Here is a 13591-nt window from a genome sequence, read left to right as displayed (position 1 = left end):
AGGGCTATAGTGTCTGACAAAAGCGAAGTCGGCTCGTTTAATCTCCGTCTACTGTCTTTCTCTAGCAGTTTGGCATTTGTGAGCCCAGTCCTCCGGACTGGACGGTCGCTTCTTTGGGGACAGGGATGTCACACCCTCATTGGGACCCGCCCACAACCCAGAACAGCCCCCTGTAGGCAGTGACTACATGTAACGACTGCAAATGTTCTCCATCCCTTTAACGTTATCCCTTCTTCACCACAGATGATAACCGATCTGGGAGGTCGGGGCTGCCCCTCCCACCTGACACGAAACCGTCCGTCGCCTGTATCAACCTGCCCTCTTCCGAAGGGACATACCAGTGAGGCTTCTCAGCGCGGCGCGGCGCTACGCGCCCGGCTCGCCCGCCCGCCCGGCCCCCGGCCCCGGACCGACCCCGCCCGCCCGCCAGGCCACGCAAACGCACCCGCCGGGACTGGGTGGGGTCAGAGTCCCGGGGAGCAGGCGCCGCCCCGCAACCCAGGAAGTTTCCAGGGAAGGGACAAGAGCCCGAGGGCACCGCAGAGTGATGCACGGGCCCCCGCCGGCCCGGAACCCTCGGCTCCTCCGCCCCCACACCCTTGGAAGCTCACCTGCCCGCGGCCGGCCAGGGCGGTCCCAGCGCCGACCTCTCAGCGCCTCGCCCAGGGCAGCTTCCGGCTCTGGCCGGAAGTGCTCCTGAGGCCGGAAGTCCCGCCGCCGCGGGAGAGCGCGGGGCCGCCGGGCTGCGCGGCGAGGTTCGGCGGGAGTCCTGGTTCCGGGAGCTTGGTCAGCCCGCCCGAGCCCAGCCCGGCTCCCTACCCTGTGCCGCCCGGGCGGTTCCCCGGAAGCCCGGAACGACAGAGCTACTCCGGGTACGCGCGTGTCCTAGTTCACTGGTTACCACCCAAGCGAGATTCAGCTCCATGCTTATTGAGAATCTGCCTCGTAGGAAGTGTGTGGTGGTCACAGGAGAATGTGGTGTTGACTCCCCAAAAACTAGGGGAAGAAAGTTTTACCTAGCCGGAACGTAAAGCGGTAAATGCAGTAACAGAAAAAGCACATGCAGGGGAGTGGCCTATAGCTCAGTGGTAAAGCGCATACTTAGCATGCACGAGGTGCTGGGTTCAATCCCCAGTACCTCCTCCAAAATTAAATAAACCTAATTATCGCCCCCTCCTGCCAAAATAAAAAAATAATAATAATTAAGTAATGCAATAGTACATAAAATACCTAAGAAAACGCACGTTCCGTAGACGTGTTAATTTCTAAAGAGTTTTCTCATTTGAAAATGTCTCCACCGTGGTTGTGAGGATCAAATGAGATAATGCATCAGCATCTAGCCATGGAGTCTGGCACATGATTAGAGCCGGTAAGTATTGTTGGTGATTGTTACTGTAGTATTGTTACTGCTGGTGAAAATAAAAGAGGCCTTTAGCCCAACTAAAGGGAAACAGTAACATTTCGGGGAGGTAGCCTTCATGCTAAATGTTAAAGTTAGGCAGAATTTCAACACAGAGATACCCTTTAAAAACTGCTTTTGCTGATTAATGAAAGGACATAGACTAAGAAACTTCGTTTCAAAAAACAAACTTTAGAAGCTTTGTTGTTTAAAATCGTATCAGAAACGGTGGAACATCCCATGCCTGCCTGGCAGAGTCCCGGGGATCGTTTTGACACTTTGTCAGCTCAGGCATAGCGCTTCAAATAAGGTCTTTTCAGATATAACCTTCCACGTTTTTGTTAGCTTTACAGTTTTCAAGGATTACATGACCTTGGAGTCAGCTTCATAGGTGAGGCCTGAGCCTGCTTAATTCTTACCTACACTCCACCAAGTCCTATGCTGTGTCTGCCTCTTCCTTCTTTTTTTTTTTTTTTTTTTTTTCCCGTTAAGTGACCCACCCCCTACCCAGTTCCTCTGGTGTGTGATTTCCCTTGTTTCAACAACTTAATACATTTTGTTAGCTTTGTCTCAGATGGACTTTATCAGACGGGCTTTATCACTGATTGATCGAGCCTCCTGCCCTCTTGAAGGTTGAGGGATACATTTGGCCCCAACTTAGACGAAAACTGAAATGTAATAAAGATGGTTATTTTACTGACATTCATTTGTGTCATGATAAAAGCTGTGGAGTTTTTTAACTTGAGCATTTTAAATTATCTTTTGGCAGAGAATGACCACAGTTTTTGAAAATTACTAGCCTCCAGCAAATTCAGACCGGCCCCACAACCGGTATGGAAAGCATGTCCTCCTTTTTTTGTAAAGTACTTTCCCCTCTCCACCGAGTTGCAATAATATTTGCCTAGTTTTGCCTCAAGTGAAAGAATGACCCCTCTCTGCCTCCAGTCCTTTTCTCATCACACTGATTTGTGCACTGCTGCTTCAACCATGTTATCACTTTGAAGTGCTTTCTCTGCTAAATTTTTCCTAAAAGGGCCTCTTATTCCTCTCCTCCCTCTCACTTCAATCATTTTCAGCCTGATCTTTTGGCTCTCTCTCCCCTCCAGTTCTTCCACGATTACCTTCTCAAATATCACCAAGTGACTTCAAATCACCAAGGTGGTGTCTTAGTCACCATATTCCTTGATTTCTCTGTAGCATAGGCTGATAGGGTTAATTATCCCCTTTGTTGTAAAAATCATCTGTAAAACATTGTAGGGGGAAAAAAAGCTCAAACTTAAAATATCAAATATTTGCAGCACAATTCATTTTAAGGCTCATCATTCATGTTGCATCAAGTAAACAGTAAGCTCCAGCTCTGCACCAAATACTATTTTTAGGCACTGGAGATCTAGCAGCGAAACAGAGATGCAATGTTCCAGTCTTGGACAAATTTGTATCTTAATGGTATGAGACAGATGATACATAAATAAAATAGGTAATTTCAGAATGTGCTAGGTGCAGAAAAGGAAATAGATGCTATGTTACCAACTGAAAGTAGGAAGGTAAAGGGAGGGTAACTTTCAAGGTGACATCTGAGCTGATAGCTGCAAGATAAAAAGGATCTAGCAATGTAAAAAGAAAAAAAACTGGAGGAAGGTCTTTCTAGTGCTGTAGTGTAACAGAAGTGGGAGGCAGGGTTGAGAGAGGGTTAAGAGGGGTCACTTACTATTGTAACCATTTCATCTAGGGCACAAAAAGGAAATAGTGTCTTAAACAAGACAGGAAGGAGAAAAACTGGAAGACTGTGGGGGTCACAGCTGCTGAGAAGTCACTTAAGATGAGAAGAGAGAACTGTTCACTAGATTTTGCAAAATAAATTTCAGTGTCCTTGACAAAAGCGGTTTCAGTAGAGTGGCAGACTCAGAAGTCAGTCTGCAGTGAGGTGAAATGGAGAGGAGGTTGCAGGAGCACGGCTAAACCGCCCTTCAAAGATGAGACCTCATTGCCATACTGAATGAACAGTTTTTGTAATAGAAAATAACAGATCTGACTCCATATTAGTTCTGTTCCTTTGGCTTTAACCCTGTGCCGTTTTCTAGGCTTAGCCTTGCTGGCTCTGCACTTTTTGTAAAATAATGCTACCGTTAGCCTGAAATATACAGAGAGCCTATTCTCAAGGCTCTGACCTTTAAGGACATTAACACTTTTGCACTTATATAAAAACAACAAGTTGCAGAATAGAAAATAACATTTGTTTTGGAGGTTTTACAGGGACACCATGACCTGACCCATGGGGACAGCTGCAAGGACAAAGGATTCCTACAGCAAGAAGTTTGCAACAACCAACCACACCCCCTCCCCTTTTTAGTGATAAAGGAGCCTGAATTCTGTCTTGAGTAAGATGGTTCTCCAGGACATTAGTCTGCCATCTTCTCAGTCTGACGGCTTTCTGAATAAAGTTCCTATTCCTTGCCCCAACACCTCGTCTCCTGATTTATTGGCCTGTCATGTGGCCTGAAAGCAGAACGAGTTTGGACTCAGTAACATTTTCAGTCAATATCCCATGTAATGGTTCACCCCTTGGAGCCAGATGGTTTCTGGTTTCTTTCCAGCAGTTCTTTTTTCTTCTTCTCTTTTTCTTTTGAACAGAGAATTACAAATCACTTTGGAAATCTGATGAAAGCTATCCACATACATGCAAATTTTACATATAATTTTAGGGAGCTAATTAATCCTTTGAAGACAATTAATGGGCCCCAGAGAAATCTATGGATTATAGATTAAGAACTCTCTTTTTTCAATTAGCCATTCTCTTCCTTCCTGGTTTCCTTATTCCTTTGATTGCTCCATGCCTGATAACTGTCCTTGCCAACTGCTACACACTCTCTCAGTGACTACATCTACTTTCTTGATTTTTGTTATTGGGTCCATGACACCTGTGTTAGTACAGAACCCCTCTGGAGTTGGGGGGTAACCTAAAAGAAAATCAAGATCAGTTAAGCCTGATTTTCAATGTCAGAAGACATATTTGATTTCACAGTGTCTAACTGGACACCACAGGAGTTGAGGCTATGAATAACTGTTCATAAGGTCATTCTGGAAAAGGTTTATATAAGAAAAAGAAATCAAAAGCTAATCCTCTCATTGTAACATTTTACAATCTTCTTCCATTTCTGTCTTCACAGCCCCATCACAGGAGGAGGCAGCCTTCTGGGAACTTCACAGTGGCATGTGTTTATCATGCAAATTTCCCTCCAGTCTTCTTAGGAACTCTTGGTACCTTCCGATGTGCAACTTTTCATCCTGGCATGTGATTTGAAGGTTAGGTTTACATGTCAATGTGGCTAGGCCATGGTACCCAGCTATTTGGTCAAACACCAGTCTAGATATTGCTGTGAAGGTTTGTTTTAGATGAGATCACCAGTTAAATCAGTAGACTCTGAGTAAAGCAGATTGCCCTCCATAACGTGGGTGAGCCTCACCCAACCAGCTGAAGGCCTTAAGAGACAAAGACTAAGCTCCCCCGAGGAAGAGAGAATTCCGTTTCCCCTGAAACACAGGGCCACACAACATGGGGGAAATATCAGGGTTCTTTTCATAAGGAAGAAGTGAGGAATGTCTGTTGGGTAGGCAAACACCACCTGCCATAGGTTCAGTTCAGTACCTCCTCTAGTCTCTCCAGTGGCGCTACTTATAGATTATGGTTGGTCTTACTTTAAGATGTTCTCTGTTCCCTTAATTATTCTTGTTTCCTCTAAATTAAGTTTTTCTATATTGTTTTGTTCCTTTTTTTTTTCACCTTGGTCTTTCCCTGTTACACTGCAGGTGTTCTATAAATGTGGGTGGGTTTCTGGTTGTCCACCTGTGTTTCAGACAGAATGAGGCAGCAGAAATGCTAAATGTGAGCTAATAGGAGCTCAGCTCATTGACAGGGCTGGCTGGCTGGCTGGCTGGCGAGTTTCAGTGCCAGGTGAGAGGGAAGGGAGCAGCCATCATGCTCCAGGAAGGCTCCCAGATGCCAGAATAGAAGAGTGTAGCTCTTTGGCACCAATACATTCTACTTGCTCAAATTTTCTAGAAACTTACTTCTAGTTCTCTAGAGGTGTCTACTTTTTTTGCTTTGGGATAAATACCTGGCAATGATGATTTAGACTGCCCATTGGGGTACAAGAAGGAGGTAACATGGGGGAGTGTGCCCCTCCATTTACAGACTATCAATGAATTTCTGTTTTCATCCACGTTTGTCACTCCCACCTTCTTTGTTGATAAGTATAGAGCTGTTCCAGTTAGTTTCTTAGTGCCTCTCTAACAAATTACCACAACCTTAGTGGCTTAAAGCAGCTTATATTTATTATCTTAGAGTTCTGCAGAGGTCCAGCACTTCTCAAGGTATCAGCAGGGCTGTGTTCCCTTCTGGAGACTCCAGGGGAGAATCTCTTTTCTTGTCCTCACAGGTTCTAGAGGCCATGGGCCGCCTGTGGCTTGTGGACCCTTGTTCCACATTCAGAGTTGGGTCCTCATATCACACCACTCCAACCCTGGCTCCAACCTCACATCTCATTCTTCGACTCTCCTCTTCTGCCTCTCTCTTCCACTTTGAAGAACACTTGTAGTTGCCAATGGGTCCACTTGGATAATTCAAGATGATCTATTTATCTATTTTGAGATTATCAATTAGTGTAATTTCAACTCCCAACCTTCATTCCTTTTTGCTACATAACCTAATATATCTACAGGATCTGGGGGTGAGGACATGGACATCTCAGGGAGGGGGCATTATTCTATTTCAGGTTCTCCTGAGCCTTCTGATCCCAAGTCAGCCACTCTCCATCCCCACTGCTTTCATCAATCAGTAGTCTTTCTGCTTTCTGTATTCCAGACATTTTGAAATTTCTCATCCATTCACAAAGCCCTTCCCATTCACAATGTTATTTCAGTATTTTAGCCTTCTTATTCTTTTCCTTTCCTTTTAGTATTTTCTCAAGAGGGAGAAAAGATAAACACATGTACTCAGTCCAGCATCTTGAAGAGGATGAACATTCTTTCTTCACTTCCTTCTTGCAGGGCTAGCAGAAAATTGACTCTCAGTCAGTGCTGGGGCCTTCTTACTTCTCAGTTACACCAGCTTCTAGGAGATTTTAGGGGTACCTGAGTGCATGCCAACTCCAGGCATCATGAACACCATTGACAATTTTATTGCTGAAGTTGACAGTGATCCCTCGAAGCCAGGTACCTTTCTGCTTCCCTGCCACAGTGCTGCTACGATCATTTGTGTATAAGTTTCTATGTGAATATATTTTTTCATTTCCCTTGGGTAATGTTATGTGCTGAATACTTGTGTCTCCCTCAAATTCCTATGTTGAAGCCTCAACCTCCAATATTTCTGTATTTGGATATAGGGCCTTTGTGGAAGAAATTAAGATTAATGAGGTCATAAGGGTGAGAACCTGATCCAATAGGATTAGTATCCTTATAAGAAGAGACCTGAGAGCGTGAGCTGTTTTCTCTCTTTCCACCACGTGAGGACCCAGTAAGGCAGCGGCCGCCTGCAAGCCAGGAGAGAGCAGGAGTGCTGCTGTCCAGTCCGTCCTCCATGAAGTCTGGCTCATCTCGAGTGCTACCCAGACCACGAGCACCTCCCTTCCCAGGGGTCTCTCCTCCCTCCTCTGTTTGCTCCCTCTTCTGTTGCTCTGTTTGCTGCTCCTTCTCCGTGTCTTCCTTCCAGTACACCTAGCCTGATCTCTTCAATAGGCTCCAGTTTTAGGAAAATTAATTCAGAAAGGGAAGTGTCTTGCAAGAAATTTCTTTTAGCTTGACCATCATAATACTTCCCTGAAGCGAAAAAGCACAAAATGGCCTGGGTAACCTCTCTGGAACTAAAGATGGAAAAACAGGGGGAAAAGAATACAAATATCTCTAAAATTATTTTGCTACTATATACTTACAGTATACCGGCAGTTTCAATGCATTAAATCACTGAACTGTGACTTAATCAATTCATATTGATTAACATTTTCCACGTTTTTTCTATTACAAATAATGCTGCAATGTATATACTTTCATATACTTTTTTGTACCCCAAAAAGGAGTGTATTATCAAGAATCCCTTTTGGTGTACAAAAAAATGTATATAGAAGTATTGTTACCAAGTCCAAACTCATTCTGCTCACCGCATGACAGGCCAATAAATCAGGAGATAAGGTGTTGGGGCAAGGAATAGTGACTTTATTCAGAAAGCCGGCAGACCGAGATGACGACAGACTAATGTCTTGGAAAACCATCTCCTCCAGTCAGAATACAGGCTCCTTTTATACAAAAAAAAAACAAAAAAAACAAAAACCTGTTAGGTTGTTGCAAACTTCTTGCTGCAGGAATTCTTTGTTCTTGCAGCTGTCCATGTGGGTCAGGCCATGGTGTCCCTGTAAACCTCCAACAAAACAAAGGTTATTCTCTATTCTGCAACTTGCCATCTCTACATAAGTGCAGAAGTGCTGACACCCTTAAAGGTCAGAGCCTTAAGAATGGGCTCTCCTGTATATTTCAGACTAAAGGCAACACTGTTTTACAAAAGGTGCAGAGCCAGCAAGACTAAGCCTAGAAAACAGGGTGCAGTGGTCAAAACTCAAGGAGCAGATCTAATATGGAGTCAAATTTGTTCTTTTTTACTACAGTATATTAATTGCAGCATTATTTATAAGCACATTCTTTTTTTTTTTTTTTTTTTTTTTTTTTTTAGTGGGGGAGGTAATTAGGTTTGTTAATTTATTTATTTGTTCATTTCTTTCTTTATCTGATGGAGGTACTGGGGATTGAACCCAGGACTTTGCTCATGCTAAGCAGGCACTCTACCATGGAGCTATATACCCTCTCCCAATAAGCACATTCTTAAGATATACTCTCTCCTCAAAAGATAAAGCAAAAGTACCATATAACTCAGCTAAGTATTTAACTTTCTTAGCTGGCTCGGGTTGCTGTAATAAAATACCACAAATTGAGTAGCTTATACAACAGAAATTTATTTTCTCACAGTACTGAAGGCTGGAAGTCAAAGATTAAGATGCAAGCTGATTTGATTCCTGGTGAGAGCTGTCTTCCTGGTTTGCAGGTGGCCACCTTCTTACTGGGTCCCCACATGGTGGAAAGAGAGAAAAAGTCTCTCTCAAGTCTCCTCTTATAATGACATTAATACTATTGGATCAGGTTCCCATCCTTATGACCTCATTTAACCTTAATTACTTCCATAAAGATCCTATCTCCAAATACAGAAACACTGGAGGTTGACGCTTCAACATATACATTTTAGGGGGACACAAACATTCAGTCCATATTATTACCCAAGAGAAATGAAAATATATATCCACATAAAAACTTGTTCATAGCAGCATTATTCATAACAGCAAAAAGGAAGAACCATCCAAATGTTCATCAGCTGATGAATGGATAAACAAAATGTGGCATTTCATACAGTGGGCTATTATTCAGACTTCGGAAGAATTGAAGTTCTGATACAGTACAGATGAACCCTGAAAACGCTATGCTAAGTGAACGAAGCCAGTCACAAAAGACCACATAGTGTACGACTCCATTTATGTGAAACATCCAGGATAGGCAAGTCTGCAGAGGCAGAAAGTGGATCCATGGCTGCCTAGGGTTGGGGTCGGGGTAGAGGTGGGGAATGAGAAGTGAATGCAATTAGCGATGGGGGTTTCTTTTAGGGGCAGCAAACATATTCTGAAATCAGAATGTGGTGATGGTTGTATAATCCCATGAATATACCAAAACCCACTGAATTGTACAGTTTAAAATTACATGGTATGTGAATCAATAAAGCTGTTTCTAAAACATTACAAACACACACACACATACACACATAGATAACCAGAAGTGGAGTGCCCAGGAATCAGTGCCAAGCCCCTCCTTTTCCTTATTCACACACTGTCCCTAGAGGAGCTTACCCAGTCCTGTGGCTTTATACATTACCTACGTGTCAATGGCGCACGCATCCAGCTTCCAGCCTTGCTTGCTCTCTCCTCTGAACTCTATCTAGCCTTGTGCATGCAAATTCCTTCTTGCCATCTCCTCTAGGATAGCTCATAGGCAACTCTAATTTCCCCCTAAAAGTTGTTTTTCCCCTGTTTTACTAAATCCAATTCATGGTACCACTCAATTTCTTAAAAAAAAAAAAAAAACAAAACCTAGCAGTCATCCCTAATTCCTCTTTTCATTAACTCTACATTATATCCACATGTAATTCCTACCAACTCCTTTCAAAATAATCCCCAGTTGAACCTCTTCATACTGTGTCCTTTGCCTCCACCCTTGCTTTAGCGACCATCACTGCATAGATCTCCTCGCCTCTTCTCTTGGCCCTTGACAAACCCATCCTCCACTCAGATGCCAGGATGCTCTGTTATAAAGATAAATTAAATCCTGTGACTCACTTTCCTGAAACCTTCATTGGCTTCCCAGTTGCACTTAGGTTAATATGTCAAGTTCCTACTCTGTTAGGCAAAGTCCTACATGATCTAGTCCCTATGTTATCCTGTACCTATCAGCCAAGCTCTTTCCTACCTAAGACCTTTGGATTCCTTGTGTTTCAGTTGCTCTTCACCAGGATTGTGGTATGGCTTTTCTTATCAGTCAGAGCTTAGCTTAAAGGCTACTTCCTCAGAAAGGTCTTCCCTGAATACTGAATGTTAAGGAGCCACCCTTTAAAGATGATCTGCTTAGCATTACTGATGATATTTCTTGTTTATTGCTCCTCCGACTTTTAAAAATTTCAAAATTTGAATAGATAGTACATTCCCAAGCTTCAAAGGTCAAAAGCCATAAACGGGTATACGGTGAGAAGCTACTCTGCTACTCCTGCTTTCCAGGTCCCTCCATTCCCGTCCTAGGGGTAATGTATGCAAAATGTTTTCTTTGATAATTTTTTTTCACACAAATGCTAACTTAGTCTCCTAACCTTGCATTTTCTTGTTTTTCTCTCCTGACAGCTTAGAGAAGATCTGCCTACCTTAAGAACAACGGGGGTTTACTGGAAGGATACTAAACAGCTCACAGCACCACGGGAGGGCTGGAGCTCCAGGTTCAGGTTCAGGACAAAGAACCAGGGAAGAACAAGAGCCAGAAAAGAACCCAGAATAGCAAGTACTATTTAGCCATTTGGTCAGTTTCCTCCTACCAGCTGAATGGACTCCAACAGTCTTTCCCACTCAAGAATCTCCCTGGAGACAGACTCCAATTGGTCAAGATTAGGTCACGTATCACCCTTTGACTGTGGCAGGGCAGCAAGAGGAAGGATACAGCAACCTTCTGGGATCCTGTGGCTTCTGTATGGGAAGGCAGGGTACCCTGGCTGGACACAACTGGGGAGAGGTGATTCACCAGAAGGAAACAGCAATGTGATCAGGGAGAATCAGGTTGGGGGAATGGCCAGTGAACAACAAACATGTCCCCTCCAGAAGCTTATGCCTTGAATTATTTTACTTACACAGCAATGTAACAAAAATAACCTAAGTCAACAGTAGAGGTCCAGGATAATCATTTTTCTTTTAAAGGAGATGGTACACTATTCAAACTGGGGAAACACTGTTATATACTCCTATTAAAGAAATGTTTTCCAGCTGCCTTACAACAGTCAGCTCCTCACCTTTCGAGAGCAATGGGTCTGCCGAGAATAACAAAAAGACTCTTTATTGAGCCAGCCAAGTGCCTTTTAATGGCTATTTATTATCTTAGTTAACTAAAGGCTATCTTCAAGGCCAAATTCTTATACACTTACTTTGTAAGGTCTCTACTAAATACTAAGCTCCAGACCATCCTCTCACTTTTTATCTGAATGGAGGGAGGGGTTTGTTTCATCTATTTACATTGTTACTATTTTTAATTATTACAAAGACATCCTGATTTGGAACAGAAGTCTTCAGCAAGGAAATACAACTTTAGACTTTAGAGACAGAGCAAATTAGTGGATGGCAGGGGAGCAGCTCAGAACCAGTCATGAGCACAGGCATGAGAGTGGGAACGAGCAGTCGGGCTTGAATGAAGGGAAGGGACGGTGGGAGACGAGCAGCAGAGTATAGAGAGCTTTGACTGTGAAGCTAAAGTGTTTGTCCTATAAAGAAATGATTTTTGAATAGAGGCATAAAGTGGAAGCAAATAATTAAGATTAATTTGGCAGTTGTGTGCAACATGGACTGAAAGAAGAGAAGGGATTCCAGGGAAACAAGTCAAGCGACAGTAATCATCCACATGTGCTGTGCTGATGCTCTGAGGCAGGAGGAAATGATCGGCCTTGTTTGCTGCAGTAGTCACTAGCTCAAAGGTGCTCCTGTCTGAGCCGTGATGCAACACAGTAAACTGCAATTGAGTCCTCCCACAGCTTCCTCATCAAACTGACAGTCACAGGTGACTTGTGGTCTTAATAAATTGAAAATTTCCCCTAATAGTAATGACATTCTTCATGGTGCTGAATCCTCTCTCGGCTTCCTCTGAACTACCAGCAATTATGTTCAGATTTTTTCTAAGCCTTCTAATAGTGTCTAAAATTATATATTTTATATCTTTAGTGCTAAGCCATTTTAGTGAATGCTATAATTTTACTTTTGTTCATCTTCAATCTAGAGCTTTGCAAACCTAAACTGGCCAAGTTTCAGGATTCAATAAATTGAACAAACTTAAAAAAAAATGATGCTTTAATTTCTGTTATCAGACTACAAATGCAATTTCATAAAATGTATTAGAAAATCTGTTCGTTTGTCTCTTGGAATAGCTACTTCGTTTTGTTTCAAAGGGCTTACTTATCCTCATTTGTTTCACTAACCTTCTGCTTCACTTTCAGTTTCCTTTAGTTTTTATGTCCAATTCTTTATAGTTAATCAACAGTGTCAAATTTAACAAATCATTTTTCTTGTAAAATAATAACAGCTATTAGAAAGCTAAATCTCTTTAAATTTTTTTACTTTTCAAATATTTAACTATTCCCATTTTAGGATTCTTATTAAGTGACTTTACAAGTTTTGGTGAGATTTATAAATTACTTTTGTAGCTTACCATTAGAATTACTCTGCCCACTGAGGTCTAAGTATCTTCCATTATTCATTATACCAATTTTCAAATCTTCAGATATATTTTTCTTTATGTATTGTAACAAATACAATTCAAAGATAAATTGGTCATTCTCCAAAAGCATAGAATACTTTGTAAAGAATGTGCAAGACGTGGCAGAAAGTGCTACAAATGCTCCCCAGATGCCTCCGTGACAGGATGCCCGTTAATCAATGGCCATGAAACATTCTACACAATTAACGGGAACTAATGGGTTAATAGTGAAATATGTACCATTAATAATATTTTTGCTTATTGCACTATTACGATCTTTAACAAGAGTATGGTCAAATTATGCCATACAACTTGCAAAGGCCCAGTATATTCAATCACATAAAATATGAGGTTGCATTATTACAAGGTTTAATGAAATAAGAGAGCAAGTCTGCAGTTAGCCAACTGGAGGTGGTAGAAGGCTGGGGAGCCAAGTGCCAACTGCATTGTATCTGAATTCACATTACTGTGGGATTCATTATCATGACTCCTTTTCTGTATTTCAACTACCAAATACTGGCCCAGCATGTACGGCAACAAAGGCTGTTCTAAGTGCTGTAGTGAAAATGGAAAGGAACTGAATACGGAAAGTAAGGGACAGATAAGGGACACCTCAAAGGACAAATCTACAGGACTTGGGAGGACTGGATAAGAGGCAAGGGTGAGAAATAAGTCAAAGATACATTCCTGGCTCACCTGAGGAATGACAATGGTGGTAGAAAAGGCAGGGGGGTGAAGTGGTTTTATTCCACTATTTGGATTGGTAAAGGGATAGGAAGGGATGTATAATTTGGTTTTAAATATGTTGATTTCAAGCTGGTAACAGAGAACTCAGATGAATAGCTAAAATAAGGGTCTTGAATATAAGGTGGTCAGGGTTTTGATACAGTGGTAATTATGGACAAAACGGAAAGTAAACAGTCTTAAGAATGCTTTCAGAAGGGATAGAGCATTGACTAAGAATCATTAAAGCAAGAATTAAGAGGTAGAAGAATCACATGAACATAAAAGCTAACATCTGAAGTTTATGGTATCTTTTCACACACAGGATGTTTTATGGAACCCTTGGGAGGTGGGAGATTATAGTCTAGAAGATTTATTCATTCA

At 42.3% G+C, this 13591-nt stretch overlaps 1 protein-coding gene and 1 long non-coding RNA gene across 7 annotated transcripts in view; one reads left to right on the top strand and one right to left on the bottom strand.

Moving 5' to 3' along the window:
* The window catches only part of TBCE (tubulin folding cofactor E), a 72136-nt gene extending 71392 nt beyond the window's left edge, over positions 1-744 (bottom strand). For 2 of the 6 annotated variants that reach the window (XM_074373230.1, XM_074373232.1), the window contains exon 1: positions 612-744. The gene's annotated coding sequence lies outside the window, so the exon portion shown is untranslated. The remainder of the gene's footprint in view (positions 1-611) is intronic. The other 4 variants (XR_012509953.1, XM_074373233.1, XM_074373234.1 and 1 more) reach the window with 4 other exon arrangements.
* On the top strand, positions 733-12033 carry LOC105075105 (uncharacterized). The gene is made up of 3 exons (XR_835856.3): positions 733-872; positions 4567-4702; positions 10378-12033. It is a non-coding gene; the product is annotated as an uncharacterized LOC105075105 (long non-coding RNA).
* Positions 12034-13591: the final 1558 nt, after the last annotated feature.

Source organism: Camelus bactrianus, chromosome 11, assembly GCF_048773025.1.
Source record: "Camelus bactrianus isolate YW-2024 breed Bactrian camel chromosome 11, ASM4877302v1, whole genome shotgun sequence".
Taxonomy (NCBI): Eukaryota; Metazoa; Chordata; class Mammalia; order Artiodactyla; family Camelidae; genus Camelus; species Camelus bactrianus.
This window is presented reverse-complemented; position numbering and strand designations above follow the sequence as displayed.